Raw genomic sequence first — 27,611 nt, forward strand, 5'->3', positions numbered from 1 at the left:
CATTGCATTGCCATGTAATGTAATGTAATGCAATCCTATCTATCTAGCTCTCCCTCTATACTTCCTTTTGGATAAACAGACATATTAGGCAAGCATTTTGGAGCTTTCACCTAAATAACTACAGGTGGTGAGATAAGCTGCACAATATAATTGACCTTTCAGTATATTGTTGCACACACACCATCTATTTAGCAAATGCCCTTGTTATCAACAGCAGCCTTTTAAACTCACCTGAGCTAACAGGTATGTGAGCTGGTTACTCTGCTGCGCTTAAAATTTCTTTTTTGGTTTGCTACAATGCCTTTTCTGAAACGTTGTCTCCCTCTGCTGGAACACTGACTTCTTTCATTTAATGCCTGCAGACTATAAAAGAGAAACCAACCCAAAAAGTTTGGTTGATTAGTCTGTGGCATTCTTTTAAACTGTTGCTTATGGCGGTCTCTGTGAGCTTCTCAGTGACATTCAGCCATCCAGGTATCCCGCCTGCAGTAGACGGAATGTGGCAATGGAACGCTGGCTGCGCGTGTCATAATAGGCTCTGAGCCTTTATATACCTGCGCACAGCAGCAGCCACCTTCAGTCTGCTGCTGGACAGCCAGCAGCAGCAGCAGCAGGAGAGGTAATTAATCAGCAACCCTCCTGCTAAGGGTAGACAGCTGCTCGTTCCACCCCCCCCCGCCTTAATTGGTTCTCCTCCCTTCCAACGGTGTTGAGGCGGGTGGGAACAGCCGGGGGTTGAGGGTACTGTGCTAAAAGAGGTGGAGTTATGCAGATCTAAAACGCGTGGATTGCAGCAGCAGCAAGCCGAAAAGTGCAGGCATGTGAGGGATCTAGAGGTTGACAGCATGTCTTCTTAACGGGAGTCCAGGTGGCCATCTCCACAAATGGACTTTTCAGAATCCTTGGGTGGCACCGTAGTCGGAAACCAATTCTGGTTATCGCTTCTCGGCCTTTTGGCTAAGATCAAGTGTAGTATCTGTTCTTATCAGTTTAATATCTGATACGTCCCCTATCTGGGGACCATATATTAAATGGATTTTTAGAACAGGGAGATGGAAAAAGAGCTTGCTCTGTCCACTCCATGCATTGACCTGGTATTGAAGTATCTCCAGGACCGGTGCACCCCTTCTTTAATGCAGTTTCTAAAATCAGAAAGAATTGAATTCAATGCTTTTTGTTCATTTTGCTTGTTTGTCGGATTTTGGGATGGACTCTTTGGCTTTGCTTTTCTTCTCCTCATTGGATTTTTCATGTTAAAAGTTGCAGAAGCCAGATGACAAGCTCATTTTGGTTCAACTTCAGCAACTGTGCATTGCATTGCCATGTAATGTAATGTAATGCAATGCTATCTATCTAGCTCTCCCTCTATACTTCCTTTTGGATAAACAGACATATTAGGCAAGCATTTTGGAGCTTTCACCTAAATAACTACAGGTGGTGAGATAAGCTGCACAATATAATTGACCTTTCAGTATATTGTTGCACACACACCATCTATTTAGCAAATGCCCTTGTTATCAACAGCAGCCTTTTAAACTCACCTGAGCTAACAGGTATGTGAGCTGGTTACTCTGCTGCGCTTAAAATTTCTTTTTTGGTTTGCTACAATGCCTTTTCTGAAACGTTGTCTCCCTCTGCTGGAACACTGACTTCTTTCATTTAATGCCTGCAGACTATAAAAGAGAAACCAACCCAAAAAGTTTGGTTGATTAGTCTGTGGCATTCTTTTAAACTGTTGCTTATGGCGGTCTCTGTGAGCTTCTCAGTGACATTCAGCCATCCAGGTATCCCGCCTGCAGTAGACGGAATGTGGCAATGGAACGCTGGCTGCGCGTGTCATAATAGGCTCTGAGCCTTTATATACCTGCGCACAGCAGCAGCCACCTTCAGTCTGCTGCTGGACAGCCAGCAGAAGCAGCAGCAGGAGAGGTAATTAATCAGCAACCCTCCTGCTAAGGGTAGACAGCTGCTCGTTCCACCCCCCCCCCCCGCCTTAATTGGTTCTCCTCCCTTCCAACGGTGTTGAGGCGGGTGGGAACAGCCGGGGGTTGAGGGTACTGTGCTAAAAGAGGTGGAGTTATGCAGATCTAAAACGCGTGGATTGCAGCAGCAGCAAGCCGAAAAGTGCAGGCATGTGAGGGATCTAGAGGTTGACAGCATGTCTTCTTAACGGGAGTCCAGGTGGCCATCTCCACAAATGGACTTTTCAGAATCCTTGGGTGGCACCGTAGTCGGAAACCAATTCTGGTTATCGCTTCTCGGCCTTTTGGCTAAGATCAAGTGTAGTATCTGTTCTTATCAGTTTAATATCTGATACGTCCCCTATCTGGGGACCATATATTAAATGGATTTTTAGAACAGGGAGATGGAAAAAGAGCTTGCTCTGTCCACTCCACGCATTGACCTGGTATTGCAGTATCTCCAGGACCGGTGCACCCCTTCTTTAATGCAGTTTCTAAAATCAGAAAGAATTGAATTCAATGCTTTTTGTTCATTTTGCTTGTTTGTTGGATTTTGGGATGGACTCTTTGGCTTTGCTTTTCTTCTCCTCATTGGATTTTTCATGTTAAAAGTTGCAGAAGCCAGATGACAAGCTCATTTTGGTTCAACTTCAGCAACTGTGCATTGCATTGCCATGTAATGTAATGTAATGCAATCCTATCTATCTAGCTCTCCCTCTATACTTCCTTTTGGATAAACAGACATATTAGGCAAGCATTTTGGAGCTTTCACCTAAATAACTACAGGTGGTGAGATAAGCTGCACAATATAATTGACCTTTCAGTATATTGTTGCACACACACCATCTATTTAGCAAATGCCCTTGTTATCAACAGCAGCCTTTTAAACTCACCTGAGCTAACAGGTATGTGAGCTGGTTACTCTGCTGCGCTTAAAATTTCTTTTTTGGTTTGCTACAATGCCTTTTCTGAAACGTTGTCTCCCTCTGCTGGAACACTGACTTCTTTCATTTAATGCCTGCAGACTATAAAAGAGAAACCAACCCAAAAAGTTTGGTTGATTAGTCTGTGGCATTCTTTTAAACTGTTGCTTATGGCGGTCTCTGTGAGCTTCTCAGTGACATTCAGCCATCCAGGTATCCCGCCTGCAGTAGACGGAATGTGGCAATGGAACGCTGGCTGCGCGTGTCATAATAGGCTCTGAGCCTTTATATACCTGCGCACAGCAGCAGCCACCTTCAGTCTGCTGCTGGACAGCCAGCAGCAGCAGCAGCAGGAGAGGTAATTAATCAGCAACCCTCCTGCTAAGGGTAGACAGCTGCTCGTTCCACCCCCCCCCCCCCGCCTTAATTGGTTCTCCTCCCTTCCAACGGTGTTGAGGCGGGTGGGAACAGCCGGGGGTTGAGGGTACTGTGCTAAAAGAGGTGGAGTTATGCAGATCTAAAACGCGTGGATTGCAGCAGCAGCAAGCCGAAAAGTGCAGGCATGTGAGGGATCTAGAGGTTGACAGCATGTCTTCTTAACGGGAGTCCAGGTGGCCATCTCCACAAATGGACTTTTCAGAATCCTTGGGTGGCACCGTAGTCGGAAACCAATTCTGGTTATCGCTTCTCGGCCTTTTGGCTAAGATCAAGTGTAGTATCTGTTCTTATCAGTTTAATATCTGATACGTCCCCTATCTGGGGACCATATATTAAATGGATTTTTAGAACAGGGAGATGGAAAAAGAGCTTGCTCTGTCCACTCCATGCATTGACCTGGTATTGAAGTATCTCCAGGACCGGTGCACCCCTTCTTTAATGCAGTTTCTAAAATCAGAAAGAATTGAATTCAATGCTTTTTGTTCATTTTGCTTGTTTGTCGGATTTTGGGATGGACTCTTTGGCTTTGCTTTTCTTCTCCTCATTGGATTTTTCATGTTAAAAGTTGCAGAAGCCAGATGACAAGCTCATTTTGGTTCAACTTCAGCAACTGTGCATTGCATTGCCATGTAATGTAATGTAATGCAATGCTATCTATCTAGCTCTCCCTCTATACTTCCTTTTGGATAAACAGACATATTAGGCAAGCATTTTGGAGCTTTCACCTAAATAACTACAGGTGGTGAGATAAGCTGCACAATATAATTGACCTTTCAGTATATTGTTGCACACACACCATCTATTTAGCAAATGCCCTTGTTATCAACAGCAGCCTTTTACACTCACCTGAGCTAACAGGTATGTGAGCTGGTTACTCTGCTGCGCTTAAAATTTCTTTTTTGGTTTGCTACAATGCCTTTTCTGAAACGTTGTCTCCCTCTGCTGGAACACTGACTTCTTTCATTTAATGCCTGCAGACTATAAAAGAGAAACCAACCCAAAAAGTTTGGTTGATTAGTCTGTGGCATTCTTTTAAACTGTTGCTTATGGCGGTCTCTGTGAGCTTCTCAGTGACATTCAGCCATCCAGGTATCCCGCCTGCAGTAGACGGAATGTGGCAATGGAACGCTGGCTGCGCGTGTCATAATAGGCTCTGAGCCTTTATATACCTGCGCACAGCAGCAGCCACCTTCAGTCTGCTGCTGGACAGCCAGCAGCAGCAGCAGCAGGAGAGGTAATTAATCAGCAACCCTCCTGCTAAGGGTAGACAGCTGCTCGTTCCACCCCCCCCCCGCCTTAATTGGTTCTCCTCCCTTCCAACGGTGTTGAGGCGGGTGGGAACAGCCGGGGGTTGAGGGTACTGTGCTAAAAGAGGTGGAGTTATGCAGATCTAAAACGCGTGGATTGCAGCAGCAGCAAGCCGAAAAGTGCAGGCATGTGAGGGATCTAGAGGTTGACAGCATGTCTTCTTAACGGGAGTCCAGGTGGCCATCTCCACAAATGGACTTTTCAGAATCCTTGGGTGGCACCGTAGTCGGAAACCAATTCTGGTTATCGCTTCTCGGCCTTTTGGCTAAGATCAAGTGTAGTATCTGTTCTTATCAGTTTAATATCTGATACGTCCACTATCTGGGGACCATATATTAAATGGATTTTTAGAACAGGGAGATGGAAAAAGAGCTTGCTCTGTCCGCTCCACGCATTGACCTGGTATTGCAGTATCTCCAGGACCGGTGCACCCCTTCTTTAATGCAGTTTCTAAAATCAGAAAGAATTGAATTCAATGCTTTTTGTTCATTTTGCTTGTTTGTCGGATTTTGGGATGGACTCTTTGGCTTTGCTTTTCTTCTCCTCATTGGATTTTTCATGTTAAAAGTTGCAGAAGCCAGATGACAAGCTCATTTTGGTTCAACTTCAGCAACTGTGCATTGCATTGCCATGTAATGTAATGTAATGCAATGCTATCTATCTAGCTCTCCCTCTATACTTCCTTTTGGATAAACAGACATATTAGGCAAGCATTTTGGAGCTTTCACCTAAATAACTACAGGTGGTGAGATAAGCTGCACAATATAATTGACCTTTCAGTATATTGTTGCACACACACCATCTATTTAGCAAATGCCCTTGTTATCAACAGCAGCCTTTTAAACTCACCTGAGCTAACAGGTATGTGAGCTGGTTACTCTGCTGCGCTTAAAATTTCTTTTTTGGTTTGCTACAATGCCTTTTCTGAAACGTTGTCTCCCTCTGCTGGAACACTGACTTCTTTCATTTAATGCCTGCAGACTATAAAAGAGAAACCAACCCAAAAAGTTTGGTTGATTAGTCTGTGGCATTCTTTTAAACTGTTGCTTATGGCGGTCTCTGTGAGCTTCTCAGTGACATTCAGCCATCCAGGTATCCTGCCTGCAGTAGACAGAATGTGGCAATGGAACGCTGGCTGCGCGTGTCATAATAGGCTCTGAGCCTTTATATACCTGCGCACAGCAGCAGCCACCTTCAGTCTGCTGCTGGACAGCCAGTAGCAGCAGCAGCAGGAGAGGTAATTAATCAGCAACCCTCCTGCTAAGGGTAGACAGCTGCTCGTTCCACCCCCCCCCGCCTTAATTGGTTCTCCTCCCTTCCAACGGTGTTGAGGCGGGTGGGAACAGCCGGGGGTTGAGGGTACTGTGCTAAAAGAGGTGGAGTTATGCAGATCTAAAACGCGTGGATTGCAGCAGCAGCAAGCCGAAAAGTGCAGGCATGTGAGGGATCTAGAGGTTGACAGCATGTCTTCTTAACGGGAGTCCAGGTGGCCATCTCCACAAATGGACTTTTCAGAATCCTTGGGTGGCACCGTAGTCGGAAACCAATTCTGGTTATCGCTTCTCGGCCTTTTGGCTAAGATCAAGTGTAGTATCTGTTCTTATCAGTTTAATATCTGATACGTCCCCTATCTGGGGACCATATATTAAATGGATTTTTAGAACAGGGAGATGGAAAAAGAGCTTGCTCTGTCCACTCCACGCATTGACCTGGTATTGCAGTATCTCCAGGACCGGTGCACCCCTTCTTTAATGCAGTTTCTAAAATCAGAAAGAATTGAATTCAATGCTTTTTGTTCATTTTGCTTGTTTGTCGGATTTTGGGATGGACTCTTTGGCTTTGCTTTTCTTCTCCTCATTGGATTTTTCATGTTAAAAGTTGCAGAAGCCAGATGACAAGCTCATTTTGGTTCAACTTCAGCAACTGTGCATTGCATTGCCATGTAATGTAATGTAATGCAATGCTATCTATCTAGCTCTCCCTCTATACTTCCTTTTGGATAAACAGACATATTAGGCAAGCATTTTGGAGCTTTCACCTAAATAACTACAGGTGGTGAGATAAGCTGCACAATATAATTGACCTTTCAGTATATTGTTGCACACACACCATCTATTTAGCAAATGCCCTTGTTATCAACAGCAGCCTTTTAAACTCACCTGAGCTAACAGGTATGTGAGCTGGTTACTCTGCTGCGCTTAAAATTTCTTTTTTGGTTTGCTACAATGCCTTTTCTGAAACGTTGTCTCCCTCTGCTGGAACACTGACTTCTTTCATTTAATGCCTGCAGACTATAAAAGAGAAACCAACCCAAAAAGTTTGGTTGATTAGTCTGTGGCATTCTTTTAAACTGTTGCTTATGGCGGTCTCTGTGAGCTTCTCAGTGACATTCAGCCATCCAGGTATCCCGCCTGCAGTAGACGGAATGTGGCAATGGAACGCTGGCTGCGCGTGTCATAATAGGCTCTGAGCCTTTATATACCTGCGCACAGCAGCAGCCACCTTCAGTCTGCTGCTGGACAGCCAGCAGCAGCAGCAGCAGGAGAGGTAATTAATCAGCAACCCTCCTGCTAAGGGAAGACAGCTGCTCGTTCCACCCCCCCCCGCCTTAATTGGTTCTCCTCCCTTCCAACGGTGTTGAGGCGGGTGGGAACAGCCGGGGGTTGAGGGTACTGTGCTAAAAGAGGTGGAGTTATGCAGATCTAAAACGCGTGGATTGCAGCAGCAGCAAGCCGAAAAGTGCAGGCATGTGAGGGATCTAGAGGTTGACAGCATGTCTTCTTAACGGGAGTCCAGGTGGCCATCTCCACAAATGGACTTTTCAGAATCCTTGGGTGGCACCGTAGTCGGAAACCAATTCTGGTTATCGCTTCTCGGCCTTTTGGCTAAGATCAAGTGTAGTATCTGTTCTTATCAGTTTAATATCTGATACGTCCCCTATCTGGGGACCATATATTAAATGGATTTTTAGAACAGGGAGATGGAAAAAGAGCTTGCTCTGTCCACTCCACGCATTGACCTGGTATTGCAGTATCTCCAGGACCGGTGCACCCCTTCTTTAATGCAGTTTCTAAAATCAGAAAGAATTGAATTCAATGCTTTTTGTTCATTTTGCTTGTTTGTCGGATTTTGGGATGGACTCTTTGGCTTTGCTTTTCTTCTCCTCATTGGATTTTTCATGTTAAAAGTTGCAGAAGCCAGATGACAAGCTCATTTTGGTTCAACTTCAGCAACTGTGCATTGCATTGCCATGTAATGTAATGTAATGCAATGCTATCTATCTAGCTCTCCCTCTATACTTCCTTTTGGATAAACAGACATATTAGGCAAGCATTTTGGAGCTTTCACCTAAATAACTACAGGTGGTGAGATAAGCTGCACAATATAATTGACCTTTCAGTATATTGTTGCACACACACCATCTATTTAGCAAATGCCCTTGTTATCAACAGCAGCCTTTTAAACTCACCTGAGCTAACAGGTATGTGAGCTGGTTACTCTGCTGCGCTTAAAATTTCTTTTTTGGTTTGCTACAATGCCTTTTCTGAAACGTTGTCTCCCTCTGCTGGAACACTGACTTCTTTCATTTAATGCCTGCAGACTATAAAAGAGAAACCAACCCAAAAAGTTTGGTTGATTAGTCTGTGGCATTCTTTTAAACTGTTGCTTATGGCGGTCTCTGTGAGCTTCTCAGTGACATTCAGCCATCCAGGTATCCCGCCTGCAGTAGACGGAATGTGGCAATGGAACGCTGGCTGCGCGTGTCATAATAGGCTCTGAGCCTTTATATACCTGCGCACAGCAGCAGCCACCTTCAGTCTGCTGCTGGACAGCCAGCAGCAGCAGCAGCAGGAGAGGTAATTAATCAGCAACCCTCCTGCTAAGGGTAGACAGCTGCTCGTTCCACCCCCCCCCCGCCTTAATTGGTTCTCCTCCCTTCCAACGGTGTTGAGGCGGGTGGGAACAGCCGGGGGTTGAGGGTACTGTGCTAAAAGAGGTGGAGTTATGCAGATCTAAAACGCGTGGATTGCAGCAGCAGCAAGCCGAAAAGTGCAGGCATGTGAGGGATCTAGAGGTTGACAGCATGTCTTCTTAACGGGAGTCCAGGTGGCCATCTCCACAAATGGACTTTTCAGAATCCTTGGGTGGCACCGTAGTCGGAAACCAATTCTGGTTATCGCTTCTCGGCCTTTTGGCTAAGATCAAGTGTAGTATCTGTTCTTATCAGTTTAATATCTGATACGTCCCCTATCTGGGGACCATATATTAAATGGATTTTTAGAACAGGGAGATGGAAAAAGAGCTTGCTCTGTCCACTCCACGCATTGACCTGGTATTGCAGTATCTCCAGGACCGGTGCACCCCTTCTTTAATGCAGTTTCTAAAATCAGAAAGAATTGAATTCAATGCTTTTTGTTCATTTTGCTTGTTTGTCGGATTTTGGGATGGACTCTTTGGCTTTGCTTTTCTTCTCCTCATTGGATTTTTCATGTTAAAAGTTGCAGAAGCCAGATGACAAGCTCATTTTGGTTCAACTTCAGCAACTGTGCATTGCATTGCCATGTAATGTAATGTAATGCAATGCTATCTATCTAGCTCTCCCTCTATACTTCCTTTTGGATAAACAGACATATTAGGCAAGCATTTTGGAGCTTTCACCTAAATAACTACAGGTGGTGAGATAAGCTGCACAATATAATTGACCTTTCAGTATATTGTTGCACACACACCATCTATTTAGCAAATGCCCTTGTTATCAACAGCAGCCTTTTAAACTCACCTGAGCTAACAGGTATGTGAGCTGGTTACTCTGCTGCGCTTAAAATTTCTTTTTTGGTTTGCTACAATGCCTTTTCTGAAACGTTGTCTCCCTCTGCTGGAACACTGACTTCTTTCATTTAATGCCTGCAGACTATAAAAGAGAAACCAACCCAAAAAGTTTGGTTGATTAGTCTGTGGCATTCTTTTAAACTGTTGCTTATGGCGGTCTCTGTGAGCTTCTCAGTGACATTCAGCCATCCAGGTATCCCGCCTGCAGTAGACGGAATGTGGCAATGGAACGCTGGCTGCGCGTGTCATAATAGGCTCTGAGCCTTTATATACCTGCGCACAGCAGCAGCCACCTTCAGTCTGCTGCTGGACAGCCAGCAGCAGCAGCAGCAGGAGAGGTAATTAATCAGCAACCCTCCTGCTAAGGGTAGACAGCTGCTCGTTCCACCCCCCCCCGCCTTAATTGGTTCTCCTCCCTTCCAACGGTGTTGAGGCGGGTGGGAACAGCCGGGGGTTGAGGGTACTGTGCTAAAAGAGGTGGAGTTATGCAGATCTAAAACGCGTGGATTGCAGCAGCAGCAAGCCGAAAAGTGCAGGCATGTGAGGGATCTAGAGGTTGACAGCATGTCTTCTTAACGGGAGTCCAGGTGGCCATCTCCACAAATGGACTTTTCAGAATCCTTGGGTGGCACCGTAGTCGGAAACCAATTCTGGTTATCGCTTCTCGGCCTTTTGGCTAAGATCAAGTGTAGTATCTGTTCTTATCAGTTTAATATCTGATACGTCCCCTATCTGGGGACCATATATTAAATGGATTTTTAGAACAGGGAGATGGAAAAAGAGCTTGCTCTGTCCACTCCACGCATTGACCTGGTATTGCAGTATCTCCAGGACCGGTGCACCCCTTCTTTAATGCAGTTTCTAAAATCAGAAAGAATTGAATTCAATGCTTTTTGTTCATTTTGCTTGTTTGTCGGATTTTGGGATGGACTCTTTGGCTTTGCTTTTCTTCTCCTCATTGGATTTTTCATGTTAAAAGTTGCAGAAGCCAGATGACAAGCTCATTTTGGTTCAACTTCAGCAACTGTGCATTGCATTGCCATGTAATGTAATGTAATGCAATGCTATCTATCTAGCTCTCCCTCTATACTTCCTTTTGGATAAACAGACATATTAGGCAAGCATTTTGGAGCTTTCACCTAAATAACTACAGGTGGTGAGATAAGCTGCACAATATAATTGACCTTTCAGTATATTGTTGCACACACACCATCTATTTAGCAAATGCCCTTGTTATCAACAGCAGCCTTTTAAACTCACCTGAGCTAACAGGTATGTGAGCTGGTTACTCTGCTGCGCTTAAAATTTCTTTTTTGGTTTGCTACAATGCCTTTTCTGAAACGTTGTCTCCCTCTGCTGGAACACTGACTTCTTTCATTTAATGCCTGCAGACTATAAAAGAGAAACCAACCCAAAAAGTTTGGTTGATTAGTCTGTGGCATTCTTTTAAACTGTTGCTTATGGCGGTCTCTGTGAGCTTCTCAGTGACATTCAGCCATCCAGGTATCCTGCCTGCAGTAGACAGAATGTGGCAATGGAACGCTGGCTGCGCGTGTCATAATAGGCTCTGAGCCTTTATATACCTGCGCACAGCAGCAGCCACCTTCAGTCTGCTGCTGGACAGCCAGTAGCAGCAGCAGCAGGAGAGGTAATTAATCAGCAACCCTCCTGCTAAGGGTAGACAGCTGCTCGTTCCACCCCCCCCCGCCTTAATTGGTTCTCCTCCCTTCCAACGGTGTTGAGGCGGGTGGGAACAGCCGGGGGTTGAGGGTACTGTGCTAAAAGAGGTGGAGTTATGCAGATCTAAAACGCGTGGATTGCAGCAGCAGCAAGCCGAAAAGTGCAGGCATGTGAGGGATCTAGAGGTTGACAGCATGTCTTCTTAACGGGAGTCCAGGTGGCCATCTCCACAAATGGACTTTTCAGAATCCTTGGGTGGCACCGTAGTCGGAAACCAATTCTGGTTATCGCTTCTCGGCCTTTTGGCTAAGATCAAGTGTAGTATCTGTTCTTATCAGTTTAATATCTGATACGTCCCCTATCTGGGGACCATATATTAAATGGATTTTTAGAACAGGGAGATGGAAAAAGAGCTTGCTCTGTCCACTCCACGCATTGACCTGGTATTGCAGTATCTCCAGGACCGGTGCACCCCTTCTTTAATGCAGTTTCTAAAATCAGAAAGAATTGAATTCAATGCTTTTTGTTCATTTTGCTTGTTTGTCGGATTTTGGGATGGACTCTTTGGCTTTGCTTTTCTTCTCCTCATTGGATTTTTCATGTTAAAAGTTGCAGAAGCCAGATGACAAGCTCATTTTGGTTCAACTTCAGCAACTGTGCATTGCATTGCCATGTAATGTAATGTAATGCAATGCTATCTATCTAGCTCTCCCTCTATACTTCCTTTTGGATAAACAGACATATTAGGCAAGCATTTTGGAGCTTTCACCTAAATAACTACAGGTGGTGAGATAAGCTGCACAATATAATTGACCTTTCAGTATATTGTTGCACACACACCATCTATTTAGCAAATGCCCTTGTTATCAACAGCAGCCTTTTAAACTCACCTGAGCTAACAGGTATGTGAGCTGGTTACTCTGCTGCGCTTAAAATTTCTTTTTTGGTTTGCTACAATGCCTTTTCTGAAACGTTGTCTCCCTCTGCTGGAACACTGACTTCTTTCATTTAATGCCTGCAGACTATAAAAGAGAAACCAACCCAAAAAGTTTGGTTGATTAGTCTGTGGCATTCTTTTAAACTGTTGCTTATGGCGGTCTCTGTGAGCTTCTCAGTGACATTCAGCCATCCAGGTATCCCGCCTGCAGTAGACGGAATGTGGCAATGGAACGCTGGCTGCGCGTGTCATAATAGGCTCTGAGCCTTTATATACCTGCGCACAGCAGCAGCCACCTTCAGTCTGCTGCTGGACAGCCAGCAGCAGCAGCAGCAGGAGAGGTAATTAATCAGCAACCCTCCTGCTAAGGGAAGACAGCTGCTCGTTCCACCCCCCCCCGCCTTAATTGGTTCTCCTCCCTTCCAACGGTGTTGAGGCGGGTGGGAACAGCCGGGGGTTGAGGGTACTGTGCTAAAAGAGGTGGAGTTATGCAGATCTAAAACGCGTGGATTGCAGCAGCAGCAAGCCGAAAAGTGCAGGCATGTGAGGGATCTAGAGGTTGACAGCATGTCTTCTTAACGGGAGTCCAGGTGGCCATCTCCACAAATGGACTTTTCAGAATCCTTGGGTGGCACCGTAGTCGGAAACCAATTCTGGTTATCGCTTCTCGGCCTTTTGGCTAAGATCAAGTGTAGTATCTGTTCTTATCAGTTTAATATCTGATACGTCCCCTATCTGGGGACCATATATTAAATGGATTTTTAGAACAGGGAGATGGAAAAAGAGCTTGCTCTGTCCACTCCACGCATTGACCTGGTATTGCAGTATCTCCAGGACCGGTGCACCCCTTCTTTAATGCAGTTTCTAAAATCAGAAAGAATTGAATTCAATGCTTTTTGTTCATTTTGCTTGTTTGTCGGATTTTGGGATGGACTCTTTGGCTTTGCTTTTCTTCTCCTCATTGGATTTTTCATGTTAAAAGTTGCAGAAGCCAGATGACAAGCTCATTTTGGTTCAACTTCAGCAACTGTGCATTGCATTGCCATGTAATGTAATGTAATGCAATGCTATCTATCTAGCTCTCCCTCTATACTTCCTTTTGGATAAACAGACATATTAGGCAAGCATTTTGGAGCTTTCACCTAAATAACTACAGGTGGTGAGATAAGCTGCACAATATAATTGACCTTTCAGTATATTGTTGCACACACACCATCTATTTAGCAAATGCCCTTGTTATCAACAGCAGCCTTTTAAACTCACCTGAGCTAACAGGTATGTGAGCTGGTTACTCTGCTGCGCTTAAAATTTCTTTTTTGGTTTGCTACAATGCCTTTTCTGAAACGTTGTCTCCCTCTGCTGGAACACTGACTTCTTTCATTTAATGCCTGCAGACTATAAAAGAGAAACCAACCCAAAAAGTTTGGTTGATTAGTCTGTGGCATTCTTTTAAACTGTTGCTTATGGCGGTCTCTGTGAGCTTCTCAGTGACATTCAGCCATCCAGGTATCCCGCCTGCAGTAGACGGAATGTGGCAATGGAACGCTGGCTGCGCGTGTCATAATAGGCTCTGAGCCTTTATATACCTGCGCACAGCAGCAGCCACCTTCAGTCTGCTGCTGGACAGCCAGCAGCAGCAGCAGCAGGAGAGGTAATTAATCAGCAACCCTCCTGCTAAGGGTAGACAGCTGCTCGTTCCACCCCCCCCCCGCCTTAATTGGTTCTCCTCCCTTCCAACGGTGTTGAGGCGGGTGGGAACAGCCGGGGGTTGAGGGTACTGTGCTAAAAGAGGTGGAGTTATGCAGATCTAAAACGCGTGGATTGCAGCAGCAGCAAGCCGAAAAGTGCAGGCATGTGAGGGATCTAGAGGTTGACAGCATGTCTTCTTAACGGGAGTCCAGGTGGCCATCTCCACAAATGGACTTTTCAGAATCCTTGGGTGGCACCGTAGTCGGAAACCAATTCTGGTTATCGCTTCTCGGCCTTTTGGCTAAGATCAAGTGTAGTATCTGTTCTTATCAGTTTAATATCTGATACGTCCCCTATCTGGGGACCATATATTAAATGGATTTTTAGAACAGGGAGATGGAAAAAGAGCTTGCTCTGTCCACTCCACGCATTGACCTGGTATTGCAGTATCTCCAGGACCGGTGCACCCCTTCTTTAATGCAGTTTCTAAAATCAGAAAGAATTGAATTCAATGCTTTTTGTTCATTTTGCTTGTTTGTCGGATTTTGGGATGGACTCTTTGGCTTTGCTTTTCTTCTCCTCATTGGATTTTTCATGTTAAAAGTTGCAGAAGCCAGATGACAAGCTCATTTTGGTTCAACTTCAGCAACTGTGCATTGCATTGCCATGTAATGTAATGTAATGCAATGCTATCTATCTAGCTCTCCCTCTATACTTCCTTTTGGATAAACAGACATATTAGGCAAGCATTTTGGAGCTTTCACCTAAATAACTACAGGTGGTGAGATAAGCTGCACAATATAATTGACCTTTCAGTATATTGTTGCACACACACCATCTATTTAGCAAATGCCCTTGTTATCAACAGCAGCCTTTTAAACTCACCTGAGCTAACAGGTATGTGAGCTGGTTACTCTGCTGCGCTTAAAATTTCTTTTTTGGTTTGCTACAATGCCTTTTCTGAAACGTTGTCTCCCTCTGCTGGAACACTGACTTCTTTCATTTAATGCCTGCAGACTATAAAAGAGAAACCAACCCAAAAAGTTTGGTTGATTAGTCTGTGGCATTCTTTTAAACTGTTGCTTATGGCGGTCTCTGTGAGCTTCTCAGTGACATTCAGCCATCCAGGTATCCCGCCTGCAGTAGACGGAATGTGGCAATGGAACGCTGGCTGCGCGTGTCATAATAGGCTCTGAGCCTTTATATACCTGCGCACAGCAGCAGCCACCTTCAGTCTGCTGCTGGACAGCCAGCAGCAGCAGCAGCAGGAGAGGTAATTAATCAGCAACCCTCCTGCTAAGGGTAGACAGCTGCTCGTTCCACCCCCCCCCGCCTTAATTGGTTCTCCTCCCTTCCAACGGTGTTGAGGCGGGTGGGAACAGCCGGGGGTTGAGGGTACTGTGCTAAAAGAGGTGGAGTTATGCAGATCTAAAACGCGTGGATTGCAGCAGCAGCAAGCCGAAAAGTGCAGGCATGTGAGGGATCTAGAGGTTGACAGCATGTCTTCTTAACGGGAGTCCAGGTGGCCATCTCCACAAATGGACTTTTCAGAATCCTTGGGTGGCACCGTAGTCGGAAACCAATTCTGGTTATCGCTTCTCGGCCTTTTGGCTAAGATCAAGTGTAGTATCTGTTCTTATCAGTTTAATATCTGATACGTCCCCTATCTGGGGACCATATATTAAATGGATTTTTAGAACAGGGAGATGGAAAAAGAGCTTGCTCTGTCCACTCCACGCATTGACCTGGTATTGCAGTATCTCCAGGACCGGTGCACCCCTTCTTTAATGCAGTTTCTAAAATCAGAAAGAATTGAATTCAATGCTTTTTGTTCATTTTGCTTGTTTGTCGGATTTTGGGATGGACTCTTTGGCTTTGCTTTTCTTCTCCTCATTGGATTTTTCATGTTAAAAGTTGCAGAAGCCAGATGACAAGCTCATTTTGGTTCAACTTCAGCAACTGTGCATTGCATTGCCATGTAATGTAATGTAATGCAATGCTATCTATCTAGCTCTCCCTCTATACTTCCTTTTGGATAAACAGACATATTAGGCAAGCATTTTGGAGCTTTCACCTAAATAACTACAGGTGGTGAGATAAGCTGCACAATATAATTGACCTTTCAGTATATTGTTGCACACACACCATCTATTTAGCAAATGCCCTTGTTATCAACAGCAGCCTTTTAAACTCACCTGAGCTAACAGGTATGTGAGCTGGTTACTCTGCTGCGCTTAAAATTTCTTTTTTGGTTTGCTACAATGCCTTTTCTGAAACGTTGTCTCCCTCTGCTGGAACACTGACTTCTTTCATTTAATGCCTGCAGACTATAAAAGAGAAACCAACCCAAAAAGTTTGGTTGATTAGTCTGTGGCATTCTTTTAAACTGTTGCTTATGGCGGTCTCTGTGAGCTTCTCAGTGACATTCAGCCATCCAGGTATCCCGCCTGCAGTAGACGGAATGTGGCAATGGAACGCTGGCTGCGCGTGTCATAATAGGCTCTGAGCCTTTATATACCTGCGCACAGCAGCAGCCACCTTCAGTCTGCTGCTGGACAGCCAGCAGCAGCAGCAGCAGGAGAGGTAATTAATCAGCAACCCTCCTGCTAAGGGTAGACAGCTGCTCGTTCCACCCCCCCCGCCTTAATTGGTTCTCCTCCCTTCCAACGGTGTTGAGGCGGGTGGGAACAGCCGGGGGTTGAGGGTACTGTGCTAAAAGAGGTGGAGTTATGCAGATCTAAAACGCGTGGATTGCAGCAGCAGCAAGCCGAAAAGTGCAGGCATGTGAGGGATCTAGAGGTTGACAGCATGTCTTCTTAACGGGAGTCCAGGTGGCCATCTCCACAAATGGACTTTTCAGAATCCTTGGGTGGCACCGTAGTCGGAAACCAATTCTGGTTATCGCTTCTTGGCCTTTTGGCTAAGATCAAGTGTAGTATCTGTTCTTATCAGTTTAATATCTGATACGTCCCCTATCTGGGGACCATATATTAAATGGATTTTTAGAACAGGGAGATGGAAAAAGAGCTTGCTCTGTCCACTCCACGCATTGACCTGGTATTGCAGTATCTCCAGGACCGGTGCACCCCTTCTTTAATGCAGTTTCTAAAATCAGAAAGAATTGAATTCAATGCTTTTTGTTCATTTTGCTTGTTTGTCGGATTTTGGGATGGACTCTTTGGCTTTGCTTTTCTTCTCCTCATTGGATTTTTCATGTTAAAAGTTGCAGAAGCCAGATGACAAGCTCATTTTGGTTCAACTTCAGCAACTGTGCATTGCATTGCCATGTAATGTAATGTAATGCAATGCTATCTATCTAGCTCTCCCTCTATACTTCCTTTTGGATAAACAGACATATTAGGCAAGCATTTTGGAGCTTTCACCTAAATAACTACAGGTGGTGAGATAAGCTGCACAATATAATTGACCTTTCAGTATATTGTTGCACACACACCATCTATTTAGCAAATGCCCTTGTTATCAACAGCAGCCTTTTAAACTCACCTGAGCTAACAGGTATGTGAGCTGGTTACTCTGCTGCGCTTAAAATTTCTTTTTTGGTTTGCTACAATGCCTTTTCTGAAACGTTGTCTCCCTCTGCTGGAACACTGACTTCTTTCATTTAATGCCTGCAGACTATAAAAGAGAAACCAACCCAAAAAGTTTGGTTGATTAGTCTGTGGCATTCTTTTAAACTGTTGCTTATGGCGGTCTCTGTGAGCTTCTCAGTGACATTCAGCCATCCAGGTATCCCGCCTGCAGTAGACGGAATGTGGCAATGGAACGCTGGCTGCGCGTGTCATAATAGGCTCTGAGCCTTTATATACCTGCGCACAGCAGCAGCCACCTTCAGTCTGCTGCTGGACAGCCAGCAGCAGCAGCAGCAGGAGAGGTAATTAATCAGCAACCCTCCTGCTAAGGGTAGACAGCTGCTCGTTCCACCCCCCCCCCGCCTTAATTGGTTCTCCTCCCTTCCAACGGTGTTGAGGCGGGTGGGAACAGCCGGGGGTTGAGGGTACTGTGCTAAAAGAGGTGGAGTTATGCAGATCTAAAACGCGTGGATTGCAGCAGCAGCAAGCCGAAAAGTGCAGGCATGTGAGGGATCTAGAGGTTGACAGCATGTCTTCTTAACGGGAGTCCAGGTGGCCATCTCCACAAATGGACTTTTCAGAATCCTTGGGTGGCACCGTAGTCGGAAACCAATTCTGGTTATCGCTTCTCGGCCTTTTGGCTAAGATCAAGTGTAGTATCTGTTCTTATCAGTTTAATATCTGATACGTCCCCTATCTGGGGACCATATATTAAATGGATTTTTAGAACAGGGAGATGGAAAAAGAGCTTGCTCTGTCCACTCCACGCATTGACCTGGTATTGCAGTATCTCCAGGACCGGTGCACCCCTTCTTTAATGCAGTTTCTAAAATCAGAAAGAATTGAATTCAATGCTTTTTGTTCATTTTGCTTGTTTGTCGGATTTTGGGATGGACTCTTTGGCTTTGCTTTTCTTCTCCTCATTGGATTTTTCATGTTAAAAGTTGCAGAAGCCAGATGACAAGCTCATTTTGGTTCAACTTCAGCAACTGTGCATTGCATTGCCATGTATTGTAATGTAATGCAATGCTATCTATCTAGCTCTCCCTCTATACTTCCTTTTGGATAAACAGACATATTAGGCAAGCATTTTGGAGCTTTCACCTAAATAACTACAGGTGGTGAGATAAGCTGCACAATATAATTGACCTTTCAGTATATTGTTGCACACACACCATCTATTTAGCAAATGCCCTTGTTATCAACAGCAGCCTTTTAAACTCACCTGAGCTAACAGGTATGTGAGCTGGTTACTCTGCTGCGCTTAAAATTTCTTTTTTGGTTTGCTACAATGCCTTTTCTGAAACGTTGTCTCCCTCTGCTGGAACACTGACTTCTTTCATTTAATGCCTGCAGACTATAAAAGAGAAACCAACCCAAAAAGTTTGGTTGATTAGTCTGTGGCATTCTTTTAAACTGTTGCTTATGGCGGTCTCTGTGAGCTTCTCAGTGACATTCAGCCATCCAGGTATCCCGCCTGCAGTAGACGGAATGTGGCAATGGAACGCTGGCTGCGCGTGTCATAATAGGCTCTGAGCCTTTATATACCTGCGCACAGCAGCAGCCACCTTCAGTCTGCTGCTGGACAGCCAGCAGCAGCAGCAGCAGGAGAGGTAATTAATCAGCAACCCACCTGCTAAGGGTAGACAGCTGCTCGTTCCACCCCCCCCCCCCGCCTTAATTGGTTCTCCTCCCTTCCAACGGTGTTGAGGCGGGTGGGAACAGCCGGGGGTTGAGGGTACTGTGCTAAAAGAGGTGGAGTTATGCAGATCTAAAACGCGTGGATTGCAGCAGCAGCAAGCCGAAAAGTGCAGGCATGTGAGGGATCTAGAGGTTGACAGCATGTCTTCTTAACGGGAGTCCAGGTGGCCATCTCCACAAATGGACTTTTCAGAATCCTTGGGTGGCACCGTAGTCGGAAACCAATTCTGGTTATCGCTTCTCGGCCTTTTGGCTAAGATCAAGTGTAGTATCTGTTCTTATCAGTTTAATATCTGATACGTCCCCTATCTGGGGACCATATATTAAATGGATTTTTAGAACAGGGAGATGGAAAAAGAGCTTGCTCTGTCCACTCCACGCATTGACCTGGTATTGCAGTATCTCCAGGACCGGTGCACCCCTTCTTTAATGCAGTTTCTAAAATCAGAAAGAATTGAATTCAATGCTTTTTGTTCATTTTGCTTGTTTGTCGGATTTTGGGATGGACTCTTTGGCTTTGCTTTTCTTCTCCTCATTGGATTTTTCATGTTAAAAGTTGCAGAAGCCAGATGACAAGCTCATTTTGGTTCAACTTCAGCAACTGTGCATTGCATTGCCATGTAATGTAATGTAATGCAATGCTATCTATCTAGCTCTCCCTCTATACTTCCTTTTGGATAAACAGACATATTAGGCAAGCATTTTGGAGCTTTCACCTAAATAACTACAGGTGGTGAGATAAGCTGCACAATATAATTGACCTTTCAGTATATTGTTGCACACACACCATCTATTTAGCAAATGCCCTTGTTATCAACAGCAGCCTTTTAAACTCACCTGAGCTAACAGGTATGTGAGCTGGTTACTCTGCTGCGCTTAAAATTTCTTTTTTGGTTTGCTACAATGCCTTTTCTGAAACGTTGTCTCCCTCTGCTGGAACACTGACTTCTTTCATTTAATGCCTGCAGACTATAAAAGAGAAACCAACCCAAAAAGTTTGGTTGATTAGTCTGTGGCATTCTTTTAAACTGTTGCTTATGGCGGTCTCTGTGAGCTTCTCAGTGACATTCAGCCATCCAGGTATCCCGCCTGCAGTAGACGGAATGTGGCAATGGAACGCTGGCTGCGCGTGTCATAATAGGCTCTGAGCCTTTATATACCTGCGCACAGCAGCAGCCACCTTCAGTCTGCTGCTGGACAGCCAGCAGCAGCAGCAGCAGGAGAGGTAATTAATCAGCAACCCTCCTGCTAAGGGTAGACAGCTGCTCGTTCCACCCCCCCCCCGCCTTAATTGGTTCTCCTCCCTTCCAACGGTGTTGAGGCGGGTGGGAACAGCCGGGGGTTGAGGGTACTGTGCTAAAAGAGGTGGAGTTATGCAGATCTAAAACGCGTGGATTGCAGCAGCAGCAAGCCGAAAAGTGCAGGCATGTGAGGGATCTAGAGGTTGACAGCATGTCTTCTTAACGGGAGTCCAGGTGGCCATCTCCACAAATGGACTTTTCAGAATCCTTGGGTGGCACCGTAGTCGGAAACCAATTCTGGTTATCGCTTCTCGGCCTTTTGGCTAAGATCAAGTGTAGTATCTGTTCTTATCAGTTTAATATCTGATACGTCCCCTATCTGGGGACCATATATTAAATGGATTTTTAGAACAGGGAGATGGAAAAAGAGCTTGCTCTGTCCACTCCACGCATTGACCTGGTATTGCAGTATCTCCAGGACCGGTGCACCCCTTCTTTAATGCAGTTTCTAAAATCAGAAAGAATTGAATTCAATGCTTTTTGTTCATTTTGCTTGTTTGTCGGATTTTGGGATGGACTCTTTGGCTTTGCTTTTCTTCTCCTCATTGGATTTTTCATGTTAAAAGTTGCAGAAGCCAGATGACAAGCTCATTTTGGTTCAACTTCAGCAACTGTGCATTGCATTGCCATGTATTGTAATGTAATGCAATGCTATCTATCTAGCTCTCCCTCTATACTTCCTTTTGGATAAACAGACATATTAGGCAAGCATTTTGGAGCTTTCACCTAAATAACTACAGGTGGTGAGATAAGCTGCACAATATAATTGACCTTTCAGTATATTGTTGCACACACACCATCTATTTAGCAAATGCCCTTGTTATCAACAGCAGCCTTTTAAACTCACCTGAGCTAACAGGTATGTGAGCTGGTTACTCTGCTGCACTTAAAATTTCTTTTTTGGTTTGCTACAATGCCTTTTCTGAAACGTTGTCTCCCTCTGCTGGAACACTGACTTCTTTCATTTAATGCCTGCAGACTATAAAAGAGAAACCAACCCAAAAAGTTTGGTTGATTAGTCTGTGGCATTCTTTTAAACTGTTGCTTATGGCGGTCTCTGTGAGCTTCTCAGTGACATTCAGCCATCCAGGTATCCCGCCTGCAGTAGACGGAATGTGGCAATGGAACGCTGGCTGCGCGTGTCATAATAGGCTCTGAGCCTTTATATACCTGCGCACAGCAGCAGCCACCTTCAGTCTGCTGCTGGACAGCCAGCAGCAGCAGCAGCAGGAGAGGTAATTAATCAGCAACCCTCCTGCTAAGGTTAGACAGCTGCTCGTTCCACCCCCCCCCCCCGCCTTAATTGGTTCTCCTCCCTTCCAACGGTGTTGAGGCGGGTGGGAACAGCCGGGGGTTGAGGGTACTGTGCTAAAAGAGGTGGAGTTATGCAGATCTAAAACGCGTGGATTGCAGCAGCAGCAAGCCGAAAAGTGCAGGCATGTGAGGGATCTAGAGGTTGACAGCATGTCTTCTTAACGGGAGTCCAGGTGGCCATCTCCACAAATGGACTTTTCAGAATCCTTGGGTGGCACCGTAGTCGGAAACCAATTCTGGTTATCGCTTCTCGGCCTTTTGGCTAAGATCAAGTGTAGTATCTGTTCTTATCAGTTTAATATCTGATACGTCCCCTATCTGGGGACCATATATTAAATGGATTTTTAGAACAGGGAGATGGAAAAAGAGCTTGCTCTGTCCACTCCACGCATTGACCTGGTATTGCAGTATCTCCAGGACCGGTGCACCCCTTCTTTAATGCAGTTTCTAAAATCAGAAAGAATTGAATTCAATGCTTTTTGTTCATTTTGCTTGTTTGTCGGATTTTGGGATGGACTCTTTGGCTTTGCTTTTCTTCTCCTCATTGGATTTTTCATGTTAAAAGTTGCAGAAGCCAGATGACAAGCTCATTTTGGTTCAACTTCAGCAACTGTGCATTGCATTGCCATGTAATGTAATGTAATGCAATGCTATCTATCTAGCTCTCCCTCTATACTTCCTTTTGGATAAACAGACATATTAGGCAAGCATTTTGGAGCTTTCACCTAAATAACTACAGGTGGTGAGATAAGCTGCACAATATAATTGACCTTTCAGTATATTGTTGCACACACACCATCTATTTAGCAAATGCCCTTGTTATCAACAGCAGCCTTTTAAACTCACCTGAGCTAACAGGTATGTGAGCTGGTTACTCTGCTGCGCTTAAAATTTCTTTTTTGGTTTGCTACAATGCCTTTTCTGAAACGTTGTCTCCCTCTGTTGGAACACTGACTTCTTTCATTTAATGCCTGCAGACTATAAAAGAGAAACCAACCCAAAAAGTTTGGTTGATTAGTCTGTGGCATTCTTTTAAACTGTTGCTTATGGCGGTCTCTGTGAGCTTCTCAGTGACATTCAGCCATCCAGGTATCCCGCCTGCAGTAGACGGAATGTGGCAATGGAACGCTGGCTGCGCGTGTCATAATAGGCTCTGAGCCTTTATATACCTGCGCACAGCAGCAGCCACCTTCAGTCTGCTGCTGGACAGCCAGCAGCAGCAGCAGCAGGAGAGGTAATTAATCAGCAACCCTCCTGCTAAGGGTAGACAGCTGCTCGTTCCACCCCCCCCGCCTTAATTGGTTCTCCTCCCTTCCAACGGTGTTGAGGCGGGTGGGAACAGCCGGGGGTTGAGGGTACTGTGCTAAAAGAGGTGGAGTTATGCAGATCTAAAACGCGTGGATTGCAGCAGCAGCAAGCCGAAAAGTGCAGGCATGTGAGGGATCTAGAGGTTGACAGCATGTCTTCTTAACGGGAGTCCAGGTGGCCATCTCCACAAATGGACTTTTCAGAATCCTTGGGTGGCACCGTAGTCGGAAACCAATTCTGGTTATCGCTTCTTGGCCTTTTGGCTAAGATCAAGTGTAGTATCTGTTCTTATCAGTTTAATATCTGATACGTCCCCTATCTGGGGACCATATATTAAATGGATTTTTAGAACAGGGAGATGGAAAAAGAGCTTGCTCTGTCCACTCCACGCATTGACCTGGTATTGCAGTATCTCCAGGACCGGTGCACCCCTTCTTTAATGCAGTTTCTAAAATCAGAAAGAATTGAATTCAATGCTTTTTGTTCATTTTGCTTGTTTGTCGGATTTTGGGATGGACTCTTTGGCTTTGCTTTTCTTCTCCTCATTGGATTTTTCATGTTAAAAGTTGCAGAAGCCAGATGACAAGCTCATTTTGGTTCAACTTCAGCAACTGTGCATTGCATTGCCATGTAATGTAATGTAATGCAATGCTATCTATCTAGCTCTCCCTCTATACTTCCTTTTGGATAAACAGACATATTAGGCAAGCATTTTGGAGCTTTCACCTAAATAACTACAGGTGGTGAGATAAGCTGCACAATATAATTGACCTTTCAGTATATTGTTGCACACACACCATCTATTTAGCAAATGCCCTTGTTATCAACAGCAGCCTTTTAAACTCACCTGAGCTAACAGGTATGTGAGCTGGTTACTCTGCTGCGCTTAAAATTTCTTTTTTGGTTTGCTACAATGCCTTTTCTGAAACGTTGTCTCCCTCTGCTGGAACACTGACTTCTTTCATTTAATGCCTGCAGACTATAAAAGAGAAACCAACCCAAAAAGTTTGGTTGATTAGTCTGTGGCATTCTTTTAAACTGTTGCTTATGGCGGTCTCTGTGAGCTTCTCAGTGACATTCAGCCATCCAGGTATCCCGCCTGCAGTAGACGGAATGTGGCAATGGAACGCTGGCTGCGCGTGTCATAATAGGCTCTGAGCCTTTATATACCTGCGCACAGCAGCAGCCACCTTCAGTCTGCTGCTGGACAGCCAGCAGCAGCAGCAGCAGGAGAGGTAATTAATCAGCAACCCTCCTGCTAAGGGTAGACAGCTGCTCGTTCCACCCCCCCCCGCCTTAATTGGTTCTCCTCCCTTCCAACGGTGTTGAGGCGGGTGGGAACAGCCGGGGGTTGAGGGTACTGTGCTAAAAGAGGTGGAGTTATGCAGATCTAAAACGCGTGGATTGCAGCAGCAGCAAGCCGAAAAGTGCAGGCATGTGAGGGATCTAGAGGTTGACAGCATGTCTTCTTAACGGGAGTCCAGGTGGCCATCTCCACAAATGGACTTTTCAGAATCCTTGGGTGGCACCGTAGTCGGAAACCAATTCTGGTTATCGCTTCTCGGCCTTTTGGCTAAGATCAAGTGTAGTATCTGTTCTTATCAGTTTAATATCTGATACGTCCCCTATCTGGGGACCATATATTAAATGGATTTTTAGAACAGGGAGATGGAAAAAGAGCTTGCTCTGTCCACTCCACGCATTGACCTGGTATTGCAGTATCTCCAGGACCGGTGCACCCCTTCTTTAATGCAGTTTCTAAAATCAGAAAGAATTGAATTCAATGCTTTTTGTTCATTTTGCTTGTTTGTCGGATTTTGGGATGGACTCTTTGGCTTTGCTTTTCTTCTCCTCATTGGATTTTTCATGTTAAAAGTTGCAGAAGCCAGATGACAAGCTCATTTTGGTTCAACTTCAGCAACTGTGCATTGCATTGCCATGTATTGTAATGTAATGCAATGCTATCTATCTAGCTCTCCCTCTATACTTCCTTTTGGATAAACAGACATATTAGGCAAGCATTTTGGAGCTTTCACCTAAATAACTACAGGTGGTGAGATAAGCTGCACAATATAATTGACCTTTCAGTATATTGTTGCACACACACCATCTATTTAGCAAATGCCCTTGTTATCAACAGCAGCCTTTTAAACTCACCTGAGCTAACAGGTATGTGAGCTGGTTACTCTGCTGCGCTTAAAATTTCTTTTTTGGTTTGCTACAATGCCTTTTCTGAAACGTTGTCTCCCTCTGCTGGAACACTGACTTCTTTCATTTAATGCCTGCAGACTATAAAAGAGAAACCAACCCAAAAAGTTTGGTTGATTAGTCTGTGGCATTCTTTTAAACTGTTGCTTATGGCGGTCTCTGTGAGCTTCTCAGTGACATTCAGCCATCCAGGTATCCCGCCTGCAGTAGACGGAATGTGGCAATGGAACGCTGGCTGCGCGTGTCATAATAGGCTCTGAGCCTTTATATACCTGCGCACAGCAGCAGCCACCTTCAGTCTGCTGCTGGACAGCCAGCAGCAGCAGCAGCAGGAGAGGTAATTAATCAGCAACCCACCTGCTAAGGGTAGACAGCTGCTCGTTCCACCCCCCCCCCCCGCCTTAATTGGTTCTCCTCCCTTCCAACGGTGTTGAGGCGGGTGGGAACAGCCGGGGGTTGAGGGTACTGTGCTAAAAGAGGTGGAGTTATGCAGATCTAAAACGCGTGGATTGCAGCAGCAGCAAGCCGAAAAGTGCAGGCATGTGAGGGATCTAGAGGTTGACAGCATGTCTTCTTAACGGGAGTCCAGGTGGCCATCTCCACAAATGGACTTTTCAGAATCCTTGGGTGGCACCGTAGTCGGAAACCAATTCTGGTTATCGCTTCTCGGCCTTTTGGCTAAGATCAAGTGTAGTATCTGTTCTTATCAGTTTAATATCTGATACGTCCCCTATCTGGGGACCATATATTAAATGGATTTTTAGAACAGGGAGATGGAAAAAGAGCTTGCTCTGTCCACTCCACGCATTGACCTGGTATTGCAGTATCTCCAGGACCGGTGCACCCCTTCTTTAATGCAGTTTCTAAAATCAGAAAGAATTGAATTCAATGCTTTTTGTTCATTTTGCTTGTTTGTCGGATTTTGGGATGGACTCTTTGGCTTTGCTTTTCTTCTCCTCATTGGATTTTTCATGTTAAAAGTTGCAGAAGCCAGATGACAAGCTCATTTTGGTTCAACTTCAGCAACTGTGCATTGCATTGCCATGTAATGTAATGTAATGCAATGCTATCTATCTAGCTCTCCCTCTATACTTCCTTTTGGATAAACAGACATATTAGGCAAGCATTTTGGAGCTTTCACCTAAATAACTACAGGTGGTGAGATAAGCTGCACAATATAATTGACCTTTCAGTATATTGTTGCACACACACCATCTATTTAGCAAATGCCCTTGTTATCAACAGCAGCCTTTTAAACTCACCTGAGCTAACAGGTATGTGAGCTGGTTACTCTGCTGCGCTTAAAATTTCTTTTTTGGTTTGCTACAATGCCTTTTCTGAAACGTTGTCTCCCTCTGCTGGAACACTGACTTCTTTCATTTAATGCCTGCAGACTATAAAAGAGAAACCAACCCAAAAAGTTTGGTTGATTAGTCTGTGGCATTCTTTTAAACTGTTGCTTATGGCGGTCTCTGTGAGCTTCTCAGTGACATTCAGCCATCCAGGTATCCCGCCTGCAGTAGACGGAATGTGGCAATGGAACGCTGGCTGCGCGTGTCATAATAGGCTCTGAGCCTTTATATACCTGCGCACAGCAGCAGCCACCTTCAGTCTGCTGCTGGACAGCCAGCAGCAGCAGCAGCAGGAGAGGTAATTAATCAGCAACCCTCCTGCTAAGGGTAGACAGCTGCTCGTTCCACCCCCCCCCCGCCTTAATTGGTTCTCCTCCCTTCCAACGGTGTTGAGGCGGGTGGGAACAGCCGGGGGTTGAGGGTACTGTGCTAAAAGAGGTGGAGTTATGCAGATCTAAAACGCGTGGATTGCAGCAGCAGCAAGCCGAAAAGTGCAGGCATGTGAGGGATCTAGAGGTTGACAGCATGTCTTCTTAACGGGAGTCCAGGTGGCCATCTCCACAAATGGACTTTTCAGAATCCTTGGGTGGCACCGTAGTCGGAAACCAATTCTGGTTATCGCTTCTCGGCCTTTTGGCTAAGATCAAGTGTAGTATCTGTTCTTATCAGTTTAATATCTGATACGTCCCCTATCTGGGGACCATATATTAAATGGATTTTTAGAACAGGGAGATGGAAAAAGAGCTTGCTCTGTCCACTCCACGCATTGACCTGGTATTGCAGTATCTCCAGGACCGGTGCACCCCTTCTTTAATGCAGTTTCTAAAATCAGAAAGAATTGAATTCAATGCTTTTTGTTCATTTTGCTTGTTTGTCGGATTTTGGGATGGACTCTTTGGCTTTGCTTTTCTTCTCCTCATTGGATTTTTCATGTTAAAAGTTGCAGAAGCCAGATGACAAGCTCATTTTGGTTCAACTTCAGCAACTGTGCATTGCATTGCCATGTATTGTAATGTAATGCAATGCTATCTATCTAGCTCTCCCTCTATACTTCCTTTTGGATAAACAGAC

The 27,611-nt window shown here is 45.1% G+C and overlaps 21 non-coding genes across 21 annotated transcripts; all 21 read left to right on the forward strand.

Annotated features, from left to right (window-relative positions):
• The first annotated feature begins 937 nt into the window (after positions 1–937).
• On the forward strand, positions 938–1,128 carry LOC141200560 (U2 spliceosomal RNA). The gene has a single exon (XR_012272278.1). It is a non-coding gene; the product is annotated as a U2 spliceosomal RNA (small nuclear RNA).
• Positions 1,129–2,250: 1,122 nt separating this feature from the next.
• Positions 2,251–2,441, forward strand: LOC141199760 (U2 spliceosomal RNA). The gene has a single exon (XR_012271503.1). It is a non-coding gene; the product is annotated as a U2 spliceosomal RNA (small nuclear RNA).
• Positions 2,442–3,564: 1,123 nt separating this feature from the next.
• Positions 3,565–3,755, forward strand: LOC141200561 (U2 spliceosomal RNA). Its single transcript, XR_012272279.1, has one exon. It is a non-coding gene; the product is annotated as a U2 spliceosomal RNA (small nuclear RNA).
• A 1,120-nt stretch (positions 3,756–4,875) lies between these two features.
• Positions 4,876–5,066, forward strand: LOC141200703 (U2 spliceosomal RNA). The gene has a single exon (XR_012272416.1). It is a non-coding gene; the product is annotated as a U2 spliceosomal RNA (small nuclear RNA).
• Positions 5,067–6,185: 1,119 nt separating this feature from the next.
• LOC141199762 (U2 spliceosomal RNA) lies at positions 6,186–6,376 on the forward strand. Its single transcript, XR_012271505.1, has one exon. It is a non-coding gene; the product is annotated as a U2 spliceosomal RNA (small nuclear RNA).
• Positions 6,377–7,495: 1,119 nt separating this feature from the next.
• LOC141199763 (U2 spliceosomal RNA) lies at positions 7,496–7,686 on the forward strand. Its single transcript, XR_012271506.1, has one exon. It is a non-coding gene; the product is annotated as a U2 spliceosomal RNA (small nuclear RNA).
• A 1,120-nt stretch (positions 7,687–8,806) lies between these two features.
• Positions 8,807–8,997, forward strand: LOC141199764 (U2 spliceosomal RNA). The gene has a single exon (XR_012271507.1). It is a non-coding gene; the product is annotated as a U2 spliceosomal RNA (small nuclear RNA).
• A 1,119-nt stretch (positions 8,998–10,116) lies between these two features.
• LOC141199765 (U2 spliceosomal RNA) lies at positions 10,117–10,307 on the forward strand. The gene has a single exon (XR_012271508.1). It is a non-coding gene; the product is annotated as a U2 spliceosomal RNA (small nuclear RNA).
• Positions 10,308–11,426: 1,119 nt separating this feature from the next.
• On the forward strand, positions 11,427–11,617 carry LOC141199766 (U2 spliceosomal RNA). The gene has a single exon (XR_012271509.1). It is a non-coding gene; the product is annotated as a U2 spliceosomal RNA (small nuclear RNA).
• A 1,119-nt stretch (positions 11,618–12,736) lies between these two features.
• On the forward strand, positions 12,737–12,927 carry LOC141199767 (U2 spliceosomal RNA). Its single transcript, XR_012271510.1, has one exon. It is a non-coding gene; the product is annotated as a U2 spliceosomal RNA (small nuclear RNA).
• Positions 12,928–14,047: 1,120 nt separating this feature from the next.
• Positions 14,048–14,238, forward strand: LOC141199768 (U2 spliceosomal RNA). The gene has a single exon (XR_012271511.1). It is a non-coding gene; the product is annotated as a U2 spliceosomal RNA (small nuclear RNA).
• A 1,119-nt stretch (positions 14,239–15,357) lies between these two features.
• LOC141199769 (U2 spliceosomal RNA) lies at positions 15,358–15,548 on the forward strand. The gene has a single exon (XR_012271512.1). It is a non-coding gene; the product is annotated as a U2 spliceosomal RNA (small nuclear RNA).
• A 1,118-nt stretch (positions 15,549–16,666) lies between these two features.
• LOC141200235 (U2 spliceosomal RNA) lies at positions 16,667–16,857 on the forward strand. The gene has a single exon (XR_012271961.1). It is a non-coding gene; the product is annotated as a U2 spliceosomal RNA (small nuclear RNA).
• Positions 16,858–17,977: 1,120 nt separating this feature from the next.
• LOC141199770 (U2 spliceosomal RNA) lies at positions 17,978–18,168 on the forward strand. Its single transcript, XR_012271513.1, has one exon. It is a non-coding gene; the product is annotated as a U2 spliceosomal RNA (small nuclear RNA).
• A 1,122-nt stretch (positions 18,169–19,290) lies between these two features.
• LOC141199771 (U2 spliceosomal RNA) lies at positions 19,291–19,481 on the forward strand. Its single transcript, XR_012271514.1, has one exon. It is a non-coding gene; the product is annotated as a U2 spliceosomal RNA (small nuclear RNA).
• Positions 19,482–20,601: 1,120 nt separating this feature from the next.
• On the forward strand, positions 20,602–20,792 carry LOC141199773 (U2 spliceosomal RNA). Its single transcript, XR_012271516.1, has one exon. It is a non-coding gene; the product is annotated as a U2 spliceosomal RNA (small nuclear RNA).
• A 1,122-nt stretch (positions 20,793–21,914) lies between these two features.
• Positions 21,915–22,105, forward strand: LOC141199774 (U2 spliceosomal RNA). Its single transcript, XR_012271517.1, has one exon. It is a non-coding gene; the product is annotated as a U2 spliceosomal RNA (small nuclear RNA).
• A 1,118-nt stretch (positions 22,106–23,223) lies between these two features.
• LOC141200236 (U2 spliceosomal RNA) lies at positions 23,224–23,414 on the forward strand. The gene has a single exon (XR_012271962.1). It is a non-coding gene; the product is annotated as a U2 spliceosomal RNA (small nuclear RNA).
• A 1,119-nt stretch (positions 23,415–24,533) lies between these two features.
• On the forward strand, positions 24,534–24,724 carry LOC141199775 (U2 spliceosomal RNA). The gene has a single exon (XR_012271518.1). It is a non-coding gene; the product is annotated as a U2 spliceosomal RNA (small nuclear RNA).
• Positions 24,725–25,846: 1,122 nt separating this feature from the next.
• On the forward strand, positions 25,847–26,037 carry LOC141199776 (U2 spliceosomal RNA). The gene has a single exon (XR_012271519.1). It is a non-coding gene; the product is annotated as a U2 spliceosomal RNA (small nuclear RNA).
• Positions 26,038–27,157: 1,120 nt separating this feature from the next.
• Positions 27,158–27,348, forward strand: LOC141199777 (U2 spliceosomal RNA). Its single transcript, XR_012271520.1, has one exon. It is a non-coding gene; the product is annotated as a U2 spliceosomal RNA (small nuclear RNA).
• The last annotated feature ends 263 nt before the right edge of the window (positions 27,349–27,611 follow it).

This window comes from Phyllobates terribilis, unplaced genomic scaffold, assembly GCF_046119375.1.
Source record: "Phyllobates terribilis strain yellow unplaced genomic scaffold, ASM4611937v1 Scaffold_108__1_contigs__length_5656254, whole genome shotgun sequence".
Taxonomy (NCBI): Eukaryota; Metazoa; Chordata; class Amphibia; order Anura; family Dendrobatidae; genus Phyllobates; species Phyllobates terribilis.